The sequence below is a fragment of the Mustela nigripes genome, chromosome 7, assembly GCF_022355385.1.
Source record: "Mustela nigripes isolate SB6536 chromosome 7, MUSNIG.SB6536, whole genome shotgun sequence".
Classification (NCBI taxonomy): Eukaryota; Metazoa; Chordata; class Mammalia; order Carnivora; family Mustelidae; genus Mustela; species Mustela nigripes.
In genome coordinates, this window is record NC_081563.1 from 125,027,226 (window position 1) to 125,045,370 (window position 18,145).

The 18,145-nt window shown below is 47.5% G+C and overlaps 1 protein-coding gene across 4 annotated transcripts in view; it reads left to right on the top strand.

The window, feature by feature from the left end:
• The first annotated feature begins 8,611 nt into the window (after positions 1 to 8,611).
• Positions 8,612 to 18,145, top strand: part of TTPAL (alpha tocopherol transfer protein like) — a 38,183-nt gene continuing 28,649 nt past the window's right edge. For 2 of the 4 annotated variants that reach the window (XM_059407068.1, XM_059407070.1), the window contains exon 1: positions 8,674 to 8,990. The gene's annotated coding sequence lies outside the window, so the exon portion shown is untranslated. Of the gene's footprint in view, positions 8,991 to 9,301; positions 9,461 to 14,085; positions 14,356 to 18,145 lie in introns of those variants that run through there. The other 2 variants (XR_009405478.1, XM_059407069.1) reach the window with 2 other exon arrangements.

Sequence of the window (18,145 nt, forward strand, 5' to 3'; positions counted from 1 at the left end):
GATACAAAATCTGGAGAACGAAACAAGGGTTGGGAGGGCAACCAAGAACACCCGTGTGGTGTGAATGACCCATCACCCCAAACTGGCAGCGATGCCCTACTTCCTCTTTCATGGAACCCAGATCACCTTTGATCTACATTTCTCCAATCGGAATGTCATATGTAAATTCCAAGATGTGATCTAAGAGACCAGAATCCCAGGATCCCAAGTAGCCTTTCTGATGACAGTGGAACTAAAAACCAAATTCTGATTCCAAGGACAACATTTGACTTCTTCCTCTTTGCCAGGCTTTGATGGACAGAATCTGATCCTCACGATAAACCCCCAAGTTGGGCACCCTGTTGTTCTGTCTTACACATGAGGAAGGGACTTGCCCAAGGTCTGCAAGTGATGTAACCGCTGAGATTGAAACTGCTAGTCGTCTGATACCAGGGGCCATGGGGATCGAGGAGGACATCGATGACTGGTCACTGCATGGTGGGCATAGAAACAGTCAACGGGCAAAGCCTTGCACCAAAGCATCCTGGGGGTTATGACAAAGCAACGTCACAAGGGGCCTCCTTCTTGAATCTTGTGCTTTTCATTTGTAGGAGAAAAAACCAAGCAGATATGAAGAGACCAAGGAGTGAGAGCGATAGGCCATGAGATGGGAATTTGAGGGAGTGAATACTGTGGTTGGGGAAAGGACTGGCATGTTCTTACAGGGGTAAGATTCAGGGGCTAGGAAGGCAGAGAAAAGAAGCACATTTAAAGTGGAAGAGAGGGAGTGGAACCAGAAGTCAGGGCAAGCAGCAGAAAGTGCAGCCTGTGGGCAGGAAGAAGGACAGGGACCAGTTTCCCACCCCATGGTCATTGCTTATGCCACCTAAAGTCCCTAGATGTCCCTAAGATCATTCAGCATGCTACTGAGGTCCTCATCCTTCACCTGGAAGCAAGCTGTTGTGGCTCATTGCCTCCAGGCAGTAGGGACCCCAAACTCTGGGCAAATGGAATTTCTTTTGGGGAAACAGGAAACCACCTGCAGATCTGCAATTGGGGCAAGCCTCTGGCCAGGTCTGTATATATATATTTTTAATTTTATTTATATATTTGAGAGAAAGAGAGAGGGAGCATGGGGGGTGGGGGACAGGGAGAATAGGAACAGGGCAAGAGGGACAAGGTGACCCCATCCCCAGTGTGGAGCCCAGTGCAGGGCTCGATCCCACAACCCTGAGATCATGACCTGAGCCGAAATCCAGAGTTGGACACTTAACCAACCGAGCCACCCAGGCGCCCCAAGATCATTCTGGCAGCTTCATGGAGGATAGACAGGAGGAGCTGCAAATGTAAGCAGAGAGAGCAGGGAAGATGGGCAGGCCCAGGTGACAGAAGGTGGCAGCAGAGATGGAGGGGAGGGAACCAGCCCCCAAAAGCCGCATATCCATGCATTCACTCACTCACCACATCTATTTAGTGAGCGCTGCGCACAGGTGACCAACAGAGAGTCCCCGACTCCACGAAGCTGGCTTTCTGGGAGGAGCAGGCAGACAGGGTTTTTCGGTGAATAAATAAACGAAGGTGATTTCAGATAGTTGAACATCAGACTCTCAGAGAAACCACCAAATTCTTTAAAACAAGGTAACATGGAAGTGTGGCTGAGGTCTGAAGGAGGAGAAGGGGCCAGCCACGCAGAGCTTGGGCCGGCTGGGGAAGGCCAGCCTGGTGGAGGGACTCCAGGTATAAAAGCTAGGGTGAGAACGAAATGGGAGAAGATATTTGCAAATGACAGTACAGACAAAAGGTTGATATCCAGGATCTATAAAGAACTTCTCAAACTCAGCACACACAAAACTGGTAACCATATCAAAAAATGGGCAGAAGATATGAACAGGCACTTCTCCAATGAACATACAAATGGCTCTCAGACACATGAAAAAATGTTCATCATCACTCTCCATCAGGGAGATTCAAATTAAAACTACATTGAGATACCACCTTATGCCAGTTAGAATGGCCAAAATTAGCAAGACAGGAAACAACATGTGCTGGAGGGGATGTGGAGGAAGGGGGAACCCTCTTACACTGTTGGTGGGAATCAAGTTGGTACAGCCGCTTTGGAGAACAGTGTGGAGATTCCTCAAGAAATTAAAAATAGAGCTTCCCTATGACCCTGCAATTGCACTACTGGGTATTTACCCCAAAGATACAGATGTGGCAAAAAGAAGGGCCATCTGTACCCCAATGTTTATAGCAGCAATGGCCATGGTTGCCAAACTGTGGAAAGAACCAAGATGCCCTTCAATGGACAAATGGATAAAGAAGGTGTGGTCCACATATACAATGGAGTATTATGCCTCTATCAGAAAGGATGAATACCCAACTTTTGTAGCAACATGGATGGGACTGGAAGAGATTATGCTGAGTGAAATAAGTCAAGCAGAGAGAGTCAATTATCATATGGTTTCACTTATTTGTGGAGCATAACAAATAACATGGAGGACATGGGGAGATGGAGAGGAGAAAGGAGTTGAGGGAAATTGGAAGGGGAGGTGAACCATGAGAGACTATGGACACTGAAAAACAGCCTGAGGGTTTTGAAGGGGTGGGGGTGGTGGGAGGTTGGGAGAACCAGGTGGTGGGTATTAGGGAGGGCACGTATTGCATGAAGCACTGGGTGTGGTGCAAAAACAATGGATACTCTTATGCTGAAAAGAAAAAAAAAGCTCAGGTGAGAGCTGAGAGCACTGGAGGCTGAGCAGAAAGGTCAGTGTGGCTGGAGAGGATATGAAGTCTGTGCAGGGAGGGGCAGGGTTGGGGGGACCCTCTGGGTCATGAGAAAGATCTTGGATTTTATTTTAGATACAATGGGAGCCTCTTAAAACTTTTTAAATAGGGAGGTGATGCGATCTGTGTTCATTAAAGGTCACTCTCCGAGGGTTGGAAACGGCAAAGCCCAGAGGTGGTGTGTGCAGTGGTCCAGGGGAGAGAGGATGGCCGCTGGGCCAAGAGCAGGTAGGCAGCATTCGCAGGGGACCTCAAGACTCCTGCCCCCTGGGTTATACACACTGTCTCTCAATTATTCAATCAGACACTAATCTGGGTGCTGCTATGAATGGATTCCGCAGATGTAATGAACGTCCCAAACCAGCAGACTTTGTAATAGGGAGATCACCCTTGGTGGGCCTGCCCTAAACAGCTGAACCCTTCAAAGGAGCTACTCTCTTTCTGGTAAATGAAATGAAAAGCATGAGAGGGGTTTGAGGTAAGGGAATGTCTTCAAGCCAGCTTTGAAGACAGAGGGGGCCCTATGGCAAGGAACGCAGGCAGTTTCTAGAAAAGGAGAGTGACCCTCCCGGGGACAGCCTGCTGAGACACAGTGACCTCAATCCTACAACCGCAAGGAACCAAATCCAGGCAACTACCTGAATAAGCCTGGAAGTGGATCCTTCCCTGGAACCTTCAGGTAGGAACTCAATCTTGTAAGACCCCAGGTAGAGAACCCCGTCACACCATGCCTGGGCTTCTGACTGGATGCTGAGATAGTAAGTGAGTGTTGTTTCAAGCCACTAAGTCTGGAATAATGTTTTCAGGAGGAATGTATGGAGTGGAAGGGACAAGATGGCCAGATTGGGATTCGGGGAAGTAGCACCACCAAGAGCTGGCTAATGGGTGGGATGTGTGAATGAAAAATGGGAAGTAGCTGTGGGACCCATGGTCCTCATTATTGAAATGAGGAAGACTGTGGGTTGCAGATTGGTGGGGGGGGGGCTGCAGAGTTAGAGGCTACAGATTTGGGGGTCTGAGATTTGGGGAGTTGTCAATTTGAGGAGCCACTGATTTGAGGGGGGCTGTAGATCTGGGGAGCTATAGGTCTGGGAGGCCGTAGAGCTGAGAAACCATAGATTTGGGGACTGAAGATCTGGGTTTGAAAGCAGAATTCTGCTGGGGATGTTTGGTGTGAGGTACCAATGAAACATCCAAGAAATCATTGGATGGATATACAAGCCTAGAGCTCAGGGCCAAGCTGGGCTGGGGAGGAAGCCGAGTCATCAGCATAGATATAATTTAAAAGCCAAGTGGGAATATTGCTCAGCAAGAACAGGGAGCAAATGGCGGATCCCAGCCAACTGGATTGCAAATGCATCATTCTGAGTGTGAGATGCCAGACCGCAAAGGTTACACGCAATAGCCATCTGTCTGATATTCTGAAAAAGACAAAATTCTAGGGTCAGGTGATGTGGTTGCCAGGCACAGGGGCGGGGGTGGAAGGTCCAGTACAAAGTGTCCTAGAGGAGGGGGCTTGGGTCACGGAAATGCTCTGTATCTTGACTGTGGTTGTAGTTACGCGGCCATGTACACTTGCCCAAACTTGCAGAACCATCCATTAAAGAGGTTAAGGCTTAGAATCTGGAAATGTATACCTTAATATTAAAAAGGAAAGAAAAAAAAAGCCAGGTAGTTGGTGGAACTCGTTTTTTTTTTTTAATTTTTTTAAAGATTTTATTTATTTATTTGACAGAGATCACAAGTAGGCAGAGAGGCAGGCAGAGAGAGAGGGGAAACAGGCTCCCCGCTGAGCAGAGAGCCCATTGGGGGGCTCGAGCCCAGGACCCTGGGATCATGACCTGAGCCGAAGGCAGAGACTTTAACCCACTGAGCCACCCAGGCGCCCCGGAACTCGCTTAAAGAGGGTCGTATGGGGTGCCTGGGTGGCTCAGTGGGTTAAGCCTCTGCCTTTGGCTCAGGGCATGATCTCAGGGTCCTGGGAATCAGGAGCTCCGTACGGGTCTGCCCTGCAACCAGTTCCCTGTTTGTTGAATGAATGAGTGACCAAATCAGTATCACTGTGCTCCAGGTGCTGGTCTCACCGCCCCCCAGGTTCACGCTGAGGATATGAGAACACGGTATTTTTAGAGAAGTTGGGGCCATAAAACTTGTTCCATTTCCCGACTTGTGTAATGTCCTGCCCCACCTCCCCTCTCCCCCGGCACCGTGGCTCTGAAATTGCTCCCCGGCCTTGGGAAGGGCTCCCAGGCTTATCTCGGGGGAGAGTGAAACTATAAAAGACTTTATAGCTTGAGATCACGTCTAGCAGAGGCAGTGATTGTCGCCATAAACCTGAGCAGGCCTGTGAGGGCGATGCCCCGGGCCAGGAGAGTCAGGGGACAGTTGAGCAATGCCAAGCAAGAGACAGCCACTGCTAAGCCAGGCACGCGGGGCCTGCGGTCAGGGCCCGTCACACACTTATCATGTTCTGGCCTCACGTAAACCCCAGGAGGATCATTAAACCCGGTTTAATTAATTTAAAGCCGTTATTGGGGCACCTGAGGAGACTTAGGCATCTGCCTTCGGCTCAGGTCGTGATCCTGGGGTCCTGGGATCAAGCCCCGTGTTGGGCTTCCTGCTGGGTGGGAAGCCTGCTTCTTCCTCTCGTGATCTCCCTGCTTGCATTCCCTCTCCTCCTGTCTCTCTCTCTCTCTGTCAAATAAAGAAGTAAAATCTTTTTAAAAAAATTTAAAGTGGTTATTGTGATATTTCTATGAAGCACCTTTTTTCACCTTATGTCTCTGAAGGTAGGATAGGTCTGTAAGTCGGGGGCATCCTGCGATCACTGGCGGTGAGATCGGGGGGCAGTCTTCTCTCTTAGCGCTACTCTCAAGGGAGAGCCTCTTACAGCTGAAGCATCTTGGGTTAGATTCTACTCATCTCATAGACAAGAAAACTGAGAACACAGGGCATAGGGGAAATAAGTAAGTGATGGAGCCAGGATTCTAACAACAGATGGTGTGTTCTTTCTGATATCCAATGCTGCCTTGGACATAGACGTTGACTTTCCCTTCTCCCTCCAAAGCTTTGCCCCCCAGCCAAATAATGCCCGCCTGCCATCCCAGGGGGCTCTGGGAGGCAGCAAGCTGCCCTGTTGTTCAAAATTCAAGCATGAGACAGTTTGCAGGGAGCCTTCTGCCCAATGGACCAACCACTCCTGGGACCCATCACCCAAGTCAGCAACCCCAGCCTGGCCAAGCTCGTGAACCAGACCTTTGGGCTTTCCCTCAGACTGTGGTGTATGCGCCCAATACAACCCCCCTTCTGACCACCTGGTCTTGCTCCAAGCAGTCTGGACTCTCACCTCATTTTACAGATGAGGTAACTAAGGCCCAGAAAGATTACCTGATTCTTTCAAGGTCACACACAAGTCCATGTCAGAAAAAGAGTCTGGAATCCAGGGCTCAAAATCCAGTGTTCTTTCCAACTTTGCAGCTCTCCTAGGTCCAGAAGAGAGAGGCAGAGATGGGAGAGCAAGGGACTCAACGTGGATCAAAAGAAAGGACGGGGGCCCCTGGGTGGCTCAGTGGGTTAAAGCCTCTGCCTTCGGCTCAGGTCATGATCTCGGGGTCCTGGGATCAAGCCTAGCATCGGGCTCTCTGCTCAGCGGGCAGCCTGCATCCCTTCCTCTCTCTCTGCCTGCCTCTCTGCCTACCGTGATCTCTGTCTGTCAAATAAATAAATAAAAACCTTAAAAAATAAAATAAAATACTAATTTAAAAAAATAAAAGAAAGGACAGTATGACAAGAAGGATTGCTGAGTCCTGAACACGTAGCAAAATAATGCAAAATGTCTTGACCTGGGTCTCGTTAACACTAGCAACTTCTGGGACAGCTGCACTTAGAGGGGCAGCAGAAGCACTGTCTTGCCCAGAAGATGGGGACAAACTGCACCAGGCATCTCTTCCATCCCTACCAGACCCTACCTCTCCCTCTTAAAACCCTCCAGTGGCTTTCCACCATCCCTAGAACAAAATTCAAACCCTTTACTGGGGCCCCAGAGCCTATATGACATGGCTCTGACCCCTTCTCCAAAATCCTCTCCTATCCCCCTACCCCTCAGTCATTCCATAGCAGCCCCCTTGGCCTCCTCCCTGTTCCTCAACACACCAAACCTGTTCTCATTTCACAGGTTTCACCCCAGTGTCTCCCTTTTCTGGAACACTCACTCTTTCCCCCAGCTCTTCCCATGGCTGCTTCCTTCTAACCATTCAGGTCTCTCTGCTCAAATGTCACCTCTTAAAAAGAGTTGGTCCCTGACCAACTTAGCTAAATATACGAGGCTTTGCAGGCTATGTGGTTTCTGATACAACTGCTTAAATCTTCTGTTACAGCGTGAAAGCAACCAAAAATGATACCTAAGTGAATGAGTGTGACTGAGTCCCAATAAAACTTTATTTACAAAAGCAGGCAGGGGGCCAGATTGGGTCAATGACTATCGTTTGCCAGCCCCTACTTTAATTTATTATCTCGTGTGATTTCCTTCATTGTGCTTACCACTATCTGAAAGTATTTACTTATTTGTATATTGATTTATTGTCTTCCTCTACTCTTCCCCCTAGACTGTTAACTTCAAGAGCAAGGTCTTGTCATTGTTATTGAACACTGCCGTGGTAACCAGCCTCTAAGATGGCCCTCAACGAGCCCCACTTCCTGATACTCACACATTCTGAAGTCCTCTCCCAAACTGTCTAGGACTGGCCTGTGTCATCAGCAGGATACTCTGGACATGAAGGAGTGTCACTTTCAAGGTCAGGTTTGAAAATGTACCGGGACTCCCATTTTGCCATCTTGGATCACTTGCTCTGAGAAAGCTGGCAGCCATGTTGTAAGGACATCAAGCAGCCTTGTGGCGAAGTCCACACAGAGAGGGGCTGAGGCCTCCTGTCACGGGCCAGCCTCGTGGATGAGCCATCTTGACTGTGGACCTTCCAGCCACAATCAAGCCTTCGGGTGACGAGGGTTCTGGCAGACACTCTGACTGCAACCTCATGAGAGACGCTAAGTCAAACTATCCAGCTTGCCCCTCCTGAAGTCCTACCAGGCAAAAACTGTGAGATAATACATTTTCTTCAAATCATGTTAATTTATTACGTAGCCACAGATAAAATACAGTTGCCAGCACAGTATCTGAACATAGTATGTGCTTAACAAATATTGGCTAATAAATAAGTTTGGTACTTAATACATATTATAGTAGGATACATTATAAAAGTAAACATTTGAAAGATGTGAATGTAATATTATATAAATATATGTTAAAATATAAATTAAATATATAGAAGAGCACAGCTGAGAGTTTCCTAATCCACTAACACCCCTTAGATGAGTTACCTGTACAAAAATTCTTCCAACTTTGAGATCCTGTTTTGGGGGTTCTCAGTTTGCATTTCTAATACTCTCTAATTGATGAGTCTACGATTCTGGGATTTCAGGTTTTTGTTTCACCGAATCCATGATGCTCAAATTTTGTGATTCTGTGATTTTAACATATTATTATTTATTTAACAATATGTATTTTGTTCAATGACTCCTTTCTGAAGGCATAGTGCCAGGAGCTAGGGGTTCAGTAGAGAAAAGGTGACCCCCTGTTTCTGCCTTCCTGTAGCTCATTTGGCTGATGGGGACACAGGTAAGCCCATGGGCATATGTGATACATTGCATAGTGAACAGTCATGTGGGGAGGCACAGGAATTGGGGATAGGGAGTGGAAGTGGAGAAAGAGGCACTAACCCAGCCTCCTTGAGAGCAGTGTGAGCAGAAATTCCTTCCCAGAGGAGACAGGAAGAGAGAGGGGAGGATTCTAACCAAAGAAGGTGGCGCTGGTGCACACCACACTTGGTGATCCAAGTGGAGGGAACAGCAAGTGCAAAGGTCCAGGGGTTAGGAAGAGGGAAAGAGTGGATAATATCAGGTAAGATGAGGTCTGTATGAGTTGGTATAGAGCCGGTGGAGGGGTGCTGGAGAGAGCAGCAGAGTAGCAAGAGACTATGGCCAGGTGACAGAGGACCTAGTAAACCATGTTAAGGAGTTTGAACTTTATCCTGAGGGCAAAAGGGGAGCCAGTGAAGGGTTTTAAGGCGAAGAGTGGCATAGTGTGCCTAGAGTCTGGAAAGTTGCCTCAGCTGCTGCGTGCAAGTTTGGGAAGAGGAGAGCCCAGAGAGAAGCCTGGAACAAGACCCCAGGTGAGAGAAGAAGAAACCCAAACAGATGGGAGATGGGCCAAAGAGAGCTGTTTTATCCATGGTGTGGTGAAAGGATGGGGGGGGGGGGTGTGGATTATACTGCTAACCTGTGAGTCGGGGTCTCCTGGACCTCGTGACTTCTCTGATTCTTGGATTCTGTGCTCAACACTCCATAATTCTTCACCCCAAGATGCCTGTTGATATCACTTTGCATTGACAATCCCTGACCTCACACTGCCCTATACTCCACCCCCTCTTTTTTGAGCCTGTTTTCCTTGTTTGCAAAGTGGGTCACCAACACCTTCTTGCAGAGCAGCCAGAAAGGGTGAGCTGGTGCGTGGTCCATCCTTGCACAAAGCAGGCATCTGGTCCATGGGAGGCATGTTTGCCCTAAGTGCATGATATACAGGCATTGCCTGGAAGGAAGTGGGTCTTGAGAGAAAAAGAGAGATCCGCATGGAAGAGCAGAGGTAAGGAAAAGCCCTGTTGTTGTCTGCTCCCGGTGACCTGGGTTGCTCTGGCTTCCAGGCTTCTGGCTAGGCATCTGGTTCCCAGATTTGGTTGTTTGCTGGTATACCAGTTGGCTATAGGACTCCCCACATCTGTCATCTGCTGGCCCTCCCAGATCTTCCTTCTGGTTCTAAACTCTCCCTGGGGCTGCAGATACCTGCAGGAGGTAGCCAAGCAGGATCTGGTCTTTCCTGGGCAGGTCTGAGCCAGGTCAAGCACCATGCAACTTGCTTCCAACCCACCTACCCTCGAGGCCATCCCGCAGTATTCCCTTCTCAGGCAACTGCTCCATTGACTCAAGCAAGAGCAGGTCTTTGGAGACAGAAACCTCACTTGTCTCCCCAAAACAAGCACGTGGTCTCTGGAACCACACCCAAGGCTAATGTGTGTTCCTGTGTTACAATGTGCTTCTTGCCAGTGGTTCATCTTTCATTCAGTTTAATCCACAAAACATCAGTTGAACAACACAACTGTGGGCAAACCCCACAGGGCTGGCAGGATCCTTGGAGACTCACTGCTTGCTTGGAGGAGGAAATGGGAAGCCACAGAGCGTTTGGTGACGGGTTGAGCTGAGAGCCCAAAGCCAGAACTCTAGGTCCATCTCTTTGCACACAGTAGGGGTTCCACAAACACCCATGAAATTAAGTCGAATTAGTTTATACATTTCCCAGCTACCATTTGCCTTGATTCTTTCTAGAAGGTGGTATAAGAGACTGGAGAGAAAGGTGGCCTCTGGGGAGGTGAGTTGGGTAGTTGGGGTCAGGGGTGGGAGGAGGACCTACTTTTCATTTTATGCCCTTTTGTACCATTGGAGGGTTTATATTTTTACCCAGTGCTCATAGATCAGAGTCAATCAATCGAACAAACAATCATAATTAAATAAACAATGAAGTGAGCCAGGCTCTTTTGTAACTCCGTGCCTTTGTACGTGCTGTTCCCGCTGGTGGAAATGCCCTTTCCCGGTCTACCCCATCTGGAAAACTGCACAAGTTACAAGACTGAGCTCAGATGCCCAGTGTCTGGGGCCTGCTGCCACTCCCCGTGACGGTTATCTTCCATTTGCCCACCACCTCGGCATGCCCTCATCTGCCCTGCTCTGTGCCCTGGGAGGCACCCACGCCTCCTGACTCCTTACTGGATCTGGCAGAGGGAGGAGTCAGTGGTAGATTAAAGGGCAGGATGACAAAGAATGAGGTGTTGAAGTGACCCGTCACCACCCGATTTTGCCTTCATCTTCACGGGGGCTACATTTCTCCAAGACCTACGCTCTTGCCTTGGCCTTGCTTCTACAGTTCCAGCTCTCCCCGGGAGCACCAACACTGTTCCCTGTCTTGCCCCTTCAAGCTTTGGGGTGATGACAGCTCCCTGGGTGCCTCGATATTCCTTAAAGTTTCCCCGAGCCTGCCCATATACTTCCTTCGTTAAATTTGCTTCAGTTAAGTCATTGGTTCCCTACTTGGAATACTTATGCCCCTCAGGGGACACCTGGCAATGTCTGGAGATATTTTTGGCTGTCATTGCTGGTGTGGGGGTGCTACTTTTTTTACCCCTAGTTGGGGGTGGGGGACCAGGAATGCTGCTGTTTATCCTAGAGTGCACAGGACAGCCTCCCACAACCGAAAATTGGCCCCAAATATTAATGTTGCTGAGTTGAAAAACCCTGATTTATACCCCTGAGATGCTAACTGCTCCCTCCTGGGAGCCTGGGAGTTCCCAGCTGGGGATTCTGGACACCAGTGTCCCTCACGGCACTGTGACCCACTCAACCCACTCTTAATGATAGAGAGATGAAAAGACCCAGTCTTTGTCTTCAAGCCACCCCCTCTACAGGGGGGAGAGAACCAGGGGAGCTGGGTCCCTTACCAGACTCAAGTACTTGAGGACAAGGTCTCTGTGTCATTCACCACATAGCCCCAGGGGTAGGAGACATTTGCTGATTCAATCAAATAATCCTTCCACAATGTTTTAAAACAGGCTACAGCCGACAAGGGTCTAGACTCAGTGACTAAACAAGACCCAGGGAACCTGGGTGTTTTGTGTTTTTTTTCCCCCCCCTGTAACAGAAGTTTCAGGGAAACCACAGTTAGGCAAATACATACAGAATGAATGAAGAATGAATGAATGATAGTCCTGGAGATATGGGTGGATGGGTAAGATGGAAAGCAAGAAGGCAAGAAGGTGTCTCCTCTCTTAAATGGGTGTCATAGTAGAACCCACCTCCTAGGATTACTGTCAGAATCAAATGAAGGGAAAGCACTTAGTATGTTACTCAGTGCCTGGTGAGCACAAAAGAAACTGTATCTGTCAGCTGTCTGGAGGAAGTGACAGAGGAGACTCGTCTAGGTGGGGGCTGCCACAGAGAGGGAGCTCCTTTGCATCTCTGGGCATCTGTAAAATGGGCAAAATGTAAGCAAGATTAGTGCTTTGCAGAAACTGTATCATAAGGGATGCTTAAATGGGGCATGTGACTCAAATACTATTTTCAAAACCAAATCTATAATTTAATAAATTTAATAAATAAATAATATTAATTAATTCATTACTAATTTAATAAAAGTAAAAGGCCCAGTCTGTTAAATTACAGGGAGATATAACTGTCAGACAGGGTTAAAGTGACCAATCCATCTTTTTTTTTGCCTGCGACCTTGCCTGTTTTAGCAGTGAAAGTCCTGTGTTCTGAAAATCCCCTCCGTCTCAGGCAGGCTGAGAGGGTGCGTCTCCCTAGGAGGTCAGATGATCAGTCTGCCTCTGTGATTTTTAAAATAATAAGTAGCTAACATATATTAAATGTTTACTCTGTGTTAGTTGCTTTTCTAATGACCTTATAAGTATTATCTTATTTAATCTTTATAAGAACCCAGTGAGATAAATATTATTAGCATTCTCTTTGTACAGTGGCACAGAGAGGTTTTGTAATTGCCTGAGGATACACAGCTCCCAAGTAACGGAGTCATGATTTGATTCCAGGTTGTCTGGGTCCAGTGTACCCACGTTTAACAATGACCTCTATGAGACCTATAAATTTATTTTATATTTTTAAAGATTTTATTTATTTGTTTGACACAGAGAGAGCGAGTGTGGAAGATAGACAGAGAGCCAGCATAAACAGGGGGTGTGGCCGAGGGAGAGGGAGAAGCAGACTGCCCACTGAGCAGAGAAGTGGGGCTTGATCCCAGGACCCTAGGTTCATGACCTGAGCCAAAGGCAGACGCTTAACCAACAGCCACTCAGGCGCCCCCATATGAATATATTTTAAAAGAAACTTTGAGATGATAATGGTATTAGTAATAGTGATAATGATGATGATGGTGGTAGTAGAAATATCCTTTTAAAACATGTTTTCAAATAATCATAATGATAATACATTTTTTGGAGCCCTTGGATATTCATCCCAACATTTAATCCAGTGGAGAGAGTTTAGGATTCTAATTTAGGCTGCTGGAGCAGCCTAAAGATCCGAAAATCTCAGGAAAAAAGGGCCACCTCTGCAGGATTGAAGCTGGAGTGGAACTCTCAGATATTTATAAGTAATTCACAAGCACGGTTTCTGCGGGGGAGGGGATGCTGGCTGGCTGCTGTTCTTCATCGGGGGCCCCTGACACGGTGGTGATGGTGTTCTCTTCGTAAGGATTACCGAGCTGTCCACCTAGGCTTTGTGCATTTTTAAAATGCATATTTTAAACATCACATAAAATTTTCAAGGCACACATACACACAGATTGTTACCGTTTGGAAATTTGTCTCGGGGTGAAGCAGAAATGCCTTTGGATGTGAAGGAAACCAAATACTGAAACAATTGGATTTTGGGGATTGGCTTCCCTGCAGGAAGTGACCGATGGCTCTTTGATGAAAAGAGCGATTGTCAGGTGTGCCCTTTTTGGAAGTAGAGGTATATAAAAAAAAAAAAAAAAAAAAATTCTATACATTTTATCGATCAGGCTTTCCTGGGAAAAGGGTTTCGTGGCTAACATTTAAAATGTGAGAACCTTAAGGTTCTAAAATTCTGCCTCTGAGAAGCAGGCTTCACACGGCAGGACGGGTTTGGGGGTGATTCACCCACAGGGTTGGGTGGAAGGGGAGTGCCCGCCCTTGGGGGTGGAGGGAGGACCCAGGAGCCAACGGAGCCACCTCTCCATGGGCGTGTCTCCACTTACAAAGGGCCTTTTCAGCTGTAGTCATCTCTTCAGCAAACATCCAAGCACCTACTCTGTACCAGCTTCCAGGGTGTAATGTTCATCCGGTCATCACAAAGACGGAACTACCAGCAGTGGCGGCGCCGCCGGGACCCTCACTGGTCTCCACCCTGCCTCCCAAACCACCCAAACCCACCCCTTCTCACTGCGCTCCTGGGCCACCCTAGCTGGTCTTCACCATCCCCAGCTCTGCTGTCACCACCTCGTTGGTCTCCTTGTCCGACTCGGATCCCTAAATCCATTCTCCATGCTGTTTTTATAAAATACAAATCAGAAGGCCTCACCCCTGCTCTACCCCTAGCTCGAGAGTTATACCCATGACGCAAAGTGGTAGCCCCCTTACCACAGGCCTCCAATCACCATGGCTTGCTCTCTTTTCTCCCTCTCTCCAGCATGCGGGTCCTGCCTCAGGGCCTTTGCTCTGGCCCTTCCCTCTGCCTGGACTCCTGCTGCTGTTTCTCTGATTCAGATGTTGCCACAGATGTCACTGTCCCCCCTCTCCCCACCAAGAAACTGGTAACACGGGCCTTTTTGGCTGGATGACGAGTACTGCCTGAATTTCGTACCATGTGTCTATTCAAATAAATTGTTAGTTCAAATAAAAATGTCTCCTTGGAGACATTCCTTTCTGGAAAGCAAACTTGCCTGCTTACTTCCTCTTATGGGGCGATAATTTTCCCTTATGAAGTATATAATACAGTCTGTAATTGCCATGGGTTGTTTTGTTTTGTTTTTAATCTCTTTTTTAGTTTATTGTCTCTCCCCCTTGTGAGGACATGGACTTTGCCTTGTCTTACCTACCACCTACTAGAGTCCTGGCACATAGTAGGTGCTCAGTATTTATTGACAGTGATGAAAAGAAGGTGGTGGGGGGCAGGAAGGATGCCTGGGCTGATAATGGAGAGTTACCCTACAAAGCAGGAGGTGAAAGGGTTGGGCATAGCTCCAAGCAGGAGGGAAGAGTTGGCAGTTTGAGGGCTCTGAGAAGATCAGGCTGATGGGACCAGGGGCAAGAAATCCAGGGTGTGAGGCAGGCAAGACTACACCCGTGTTACATATGAGAAATCTGAGACTCAGAAAGGGCAAGAGACGGACCCAAGTTGCCCAGTAGGCAAGGATTTGAGTTTAGAATCCAGGTCCCAACTCAAGGTTATGTAGAACCTCATGGTTACCGAGCACCTATATGCACTAACATATGAGATAAGTACTATTATTACATCCTTATTTGATGGAGAAACTGAAGCACAGAGAGGTTGAGTGACTTGCCCTAGGTCACACAGCTTGGAAGTAGCCAAGCCTCAGGTCTTTCTCTGGCTCCTAAGGCTCCCCTGTTTCCACCTCCCAATTCCCCCACAGCCCTGGCGGACCCAGAGTTCCAGCTGGGACACGGAGGGGCTGTGAGTTTGAACACTGACCCTCTCTGGAGTTTGGAGCAAAGCCAGAAGCTTCTCTGAAAACTTCCAGGACTTGGATTCCCCTAACTCCAGACAAAAAGAGAGCAAAACTAGCCCTACTTGCAAGGCTGCTGTGAGAAAAAAAAGTGATAAAAAATAATTATGGGACTCGTAAGTGATAAAAAATAATTGTAGGGCTCCTGGCAAACAGCCTGGGCTGTAGAGATACTGACTAACGACAGCAGGAATTTATGGCCCTGTGGGCCCAGTCTTTTAGAGGCTGGGGTGATAGGAGCTGGGGTCATGAGTGGGGTCATAGGCAGAAAACTCCCAGCAGCCCCTTCCTATCCTATCAGCCTGGACAGGGATTTGGGGGTTCCCAGATGGCCATGCCCTCCCAGCCCAGTGGGCCACCATTCATCATCCCTTTCGTTGGGTCTTGTGTCTCTTGCCACTTCTTAGGACCTGTAAACTATTTGTGATTTGGTTCATTCATTAATTCTCAGGGCCCCAGGGGAAAGCAGGACACAGATCTGGATGGTGGAAGTGTAGAGGAAGATCCAGGCACAATGATCCCCCCCTCCCCCTAGAGCCAGAGGACCCTTGCTGAGGACCTACCCTGTGCCAGGGGCCTTGCTTTCCTGGCGGACCCCCGACCCTGGGGTAGGAGGACATGATAGCTGGAACCTGAGTCCCCAACTCCAAGAACTGTGGTCTCCTTACCACAAAAAAAGAGTGGAAGTGGTTTGTCCCTAGAGGTGTTCACAGCTAATTCTGAAAGACAGCAAACACCCTCCTTAAAAACCCTCGTATTGTTGTTTTTTTAAAAACAAAACCGACATATCCCCAAAGCTCAAATAACACAGAGAGATTCAAAGTTCAAAACACTGAAATTTTACCACCCAGAGACAGACCACCCTCCCCAGAGGTAGCGTTGAAATACTGAAGCCAAAATGTCAAGAGCTAGCGGTCAGCTTTGCTCTGCCTCAGTTTCTCCAACCAGCAAAATTGTCCCATGGCAGCACCTGGCACCCAGCGGTGCAAGGAGAACTGAGCTAACTACTTAGAAAGCACTCAGCACAGCACCGCCACTGTTCCGCTCATGCGCACTACACCTGCTTGCCGAAGAACCAACAAGATATTCTAGGCAGCTTTCCACACCCGTAAGCTCCTTTAGGGAAGTAAGGTTTTGATTTAAGGGCGGAGCAACTCGCACAGGCAGGACCCCTCCCCACCGTGGGTCCACACTTGCGCCCTCTAGAGGCTGTTTATCTTCTGCCTATATCTGCACCAAGAGCTCTCCGCAGATCCCTAAGGCAATCTCATGCAGAAGTGTTGAAACTAGGGCTTGCAGACAGCAAGTCACTTACCCAGGGTGACAAAGCTGCGACTTGAGCCTCCTAACATCTCGAGTCCAGAGGCAGAGCTCAAGACTGAGAAACAAGCCCAGAGAAATTCAAGAGGGTTTGGAGTAAGGTGGACGTGACCCTGAATTCCTGTTCTGCTGCTACTAGCTGTGTCACCTTGTGCCAGTGCCTCAACCTCCCTAAGCATCCGTTTTCTCATCTGTAAAGTGGGACTGCTGATACCCATCACACAGCGTTGCCACAGAAATGGCTCCGGTCTGGCTAATAGCTGCTGTTTTTGGAACAGCAATGCCTGTGGGGCTCCATGTTAAGTGCTTTCCAGACAGTATTTCATTAAACTAATAAGCATATATTTCATAAGGGCAGGGACTTTGGTTGTTTTGTTCAGTGTATAACTTCAAGGTCTAAAACAGTGCCAGATGTATAGTAGATGCTCAACAAAAATTGTTGAATGAATAAATGAGTCCAATTTTCTCGATATCAGTGACAAAAGGGTTCTATTACTAGGTATGTGACTTTGAGCAAGTTTCTGTCTCTGAACTTCCATTTTCTCCTGGGTCCAATGGGTACAATGACACTGGCAACATTTATTGAGCACCAGCTGTGTGCTGGGCCCTATTCTAAATGGTTTATAGCTCCCAACAGTAAGTCCCCTTTAAACCTTATAAACCCTTTGAGGTACTATTATTAGCCCATATTAAGGTTGTCACAGGGAGGCACAGTGAGATTGTCACCAGGTCTCACGAGCAGTAAGACATGGAACTGGAATTCAAATCCACCAGACCTCTGATTCACCTGCAGGGTACACCTGCTTAACACGAATCTCTAGGGCCTAAGACTAACCTTCCTTTCCATCAACAGTAGAAGTAGTAAATATATCGAGGTATACACGTAGAGTGGAAGACTAATTAGTCATGAAGAAAGAGTGAATTGCCAATAACTCTAACAACAGGAGTGAATCTCACTATTATGTTGAAAGAGGTCAGTTGTGAAAGACACTGGAGTTGCCAGAAAAAATACGAGATGTTCAGGTGTATTTGAACTTCAGATAAACAGTGAATTTTTTTAGCACAAATATTTCCCAGGTGAAATTCAAATTTGGATGGCATCCTGGCTTTTTATGTGCTAAATCTGGAAACCTAAATATCATATATGTTTGGCCCCATTTATACGAAGTTCAAAAAGAAGGAAAAGGAATAAATGATGGTAGAAGTTAGGAAAGAAGTGGTGGGCAGTGTGGGTGGGGGAATGGTGGCAAGAAAAGTCATATGTCTTGATCTGGATACGGGTAACCTGTGTATACACACTTGTAACAATTCACCAAGCTGCACCCTTAATATTTGCTCATTTTAAAAGATTTGTGAATTGTGACTCTTTAAATGTTTAAAAATTCTAAGGAACAAAACACTCTATAAAATCCTAAGTAAACAGTATTTGACGGGGTGCTCAAATGAGAGAAAGGTTGTGGGTCCCTTAGCACATTTGAGGAGCTCATAGTAAGAACTCAATAAATGTAACCACAGCATTCATGTTATTACCGTCGTCACTCCCTTTTGTGATTTTCTCTATCTCGAGTTCATAGGAGCGCCCTCCAGTGTTTACATTTTGTCATAACACCTCAGTTACCACTCTTTAGCCAAGCTTGGAGTCTCGCTGCTTGAAAGTGCAGTGCTTTTCCTTTTCTTTCGCTC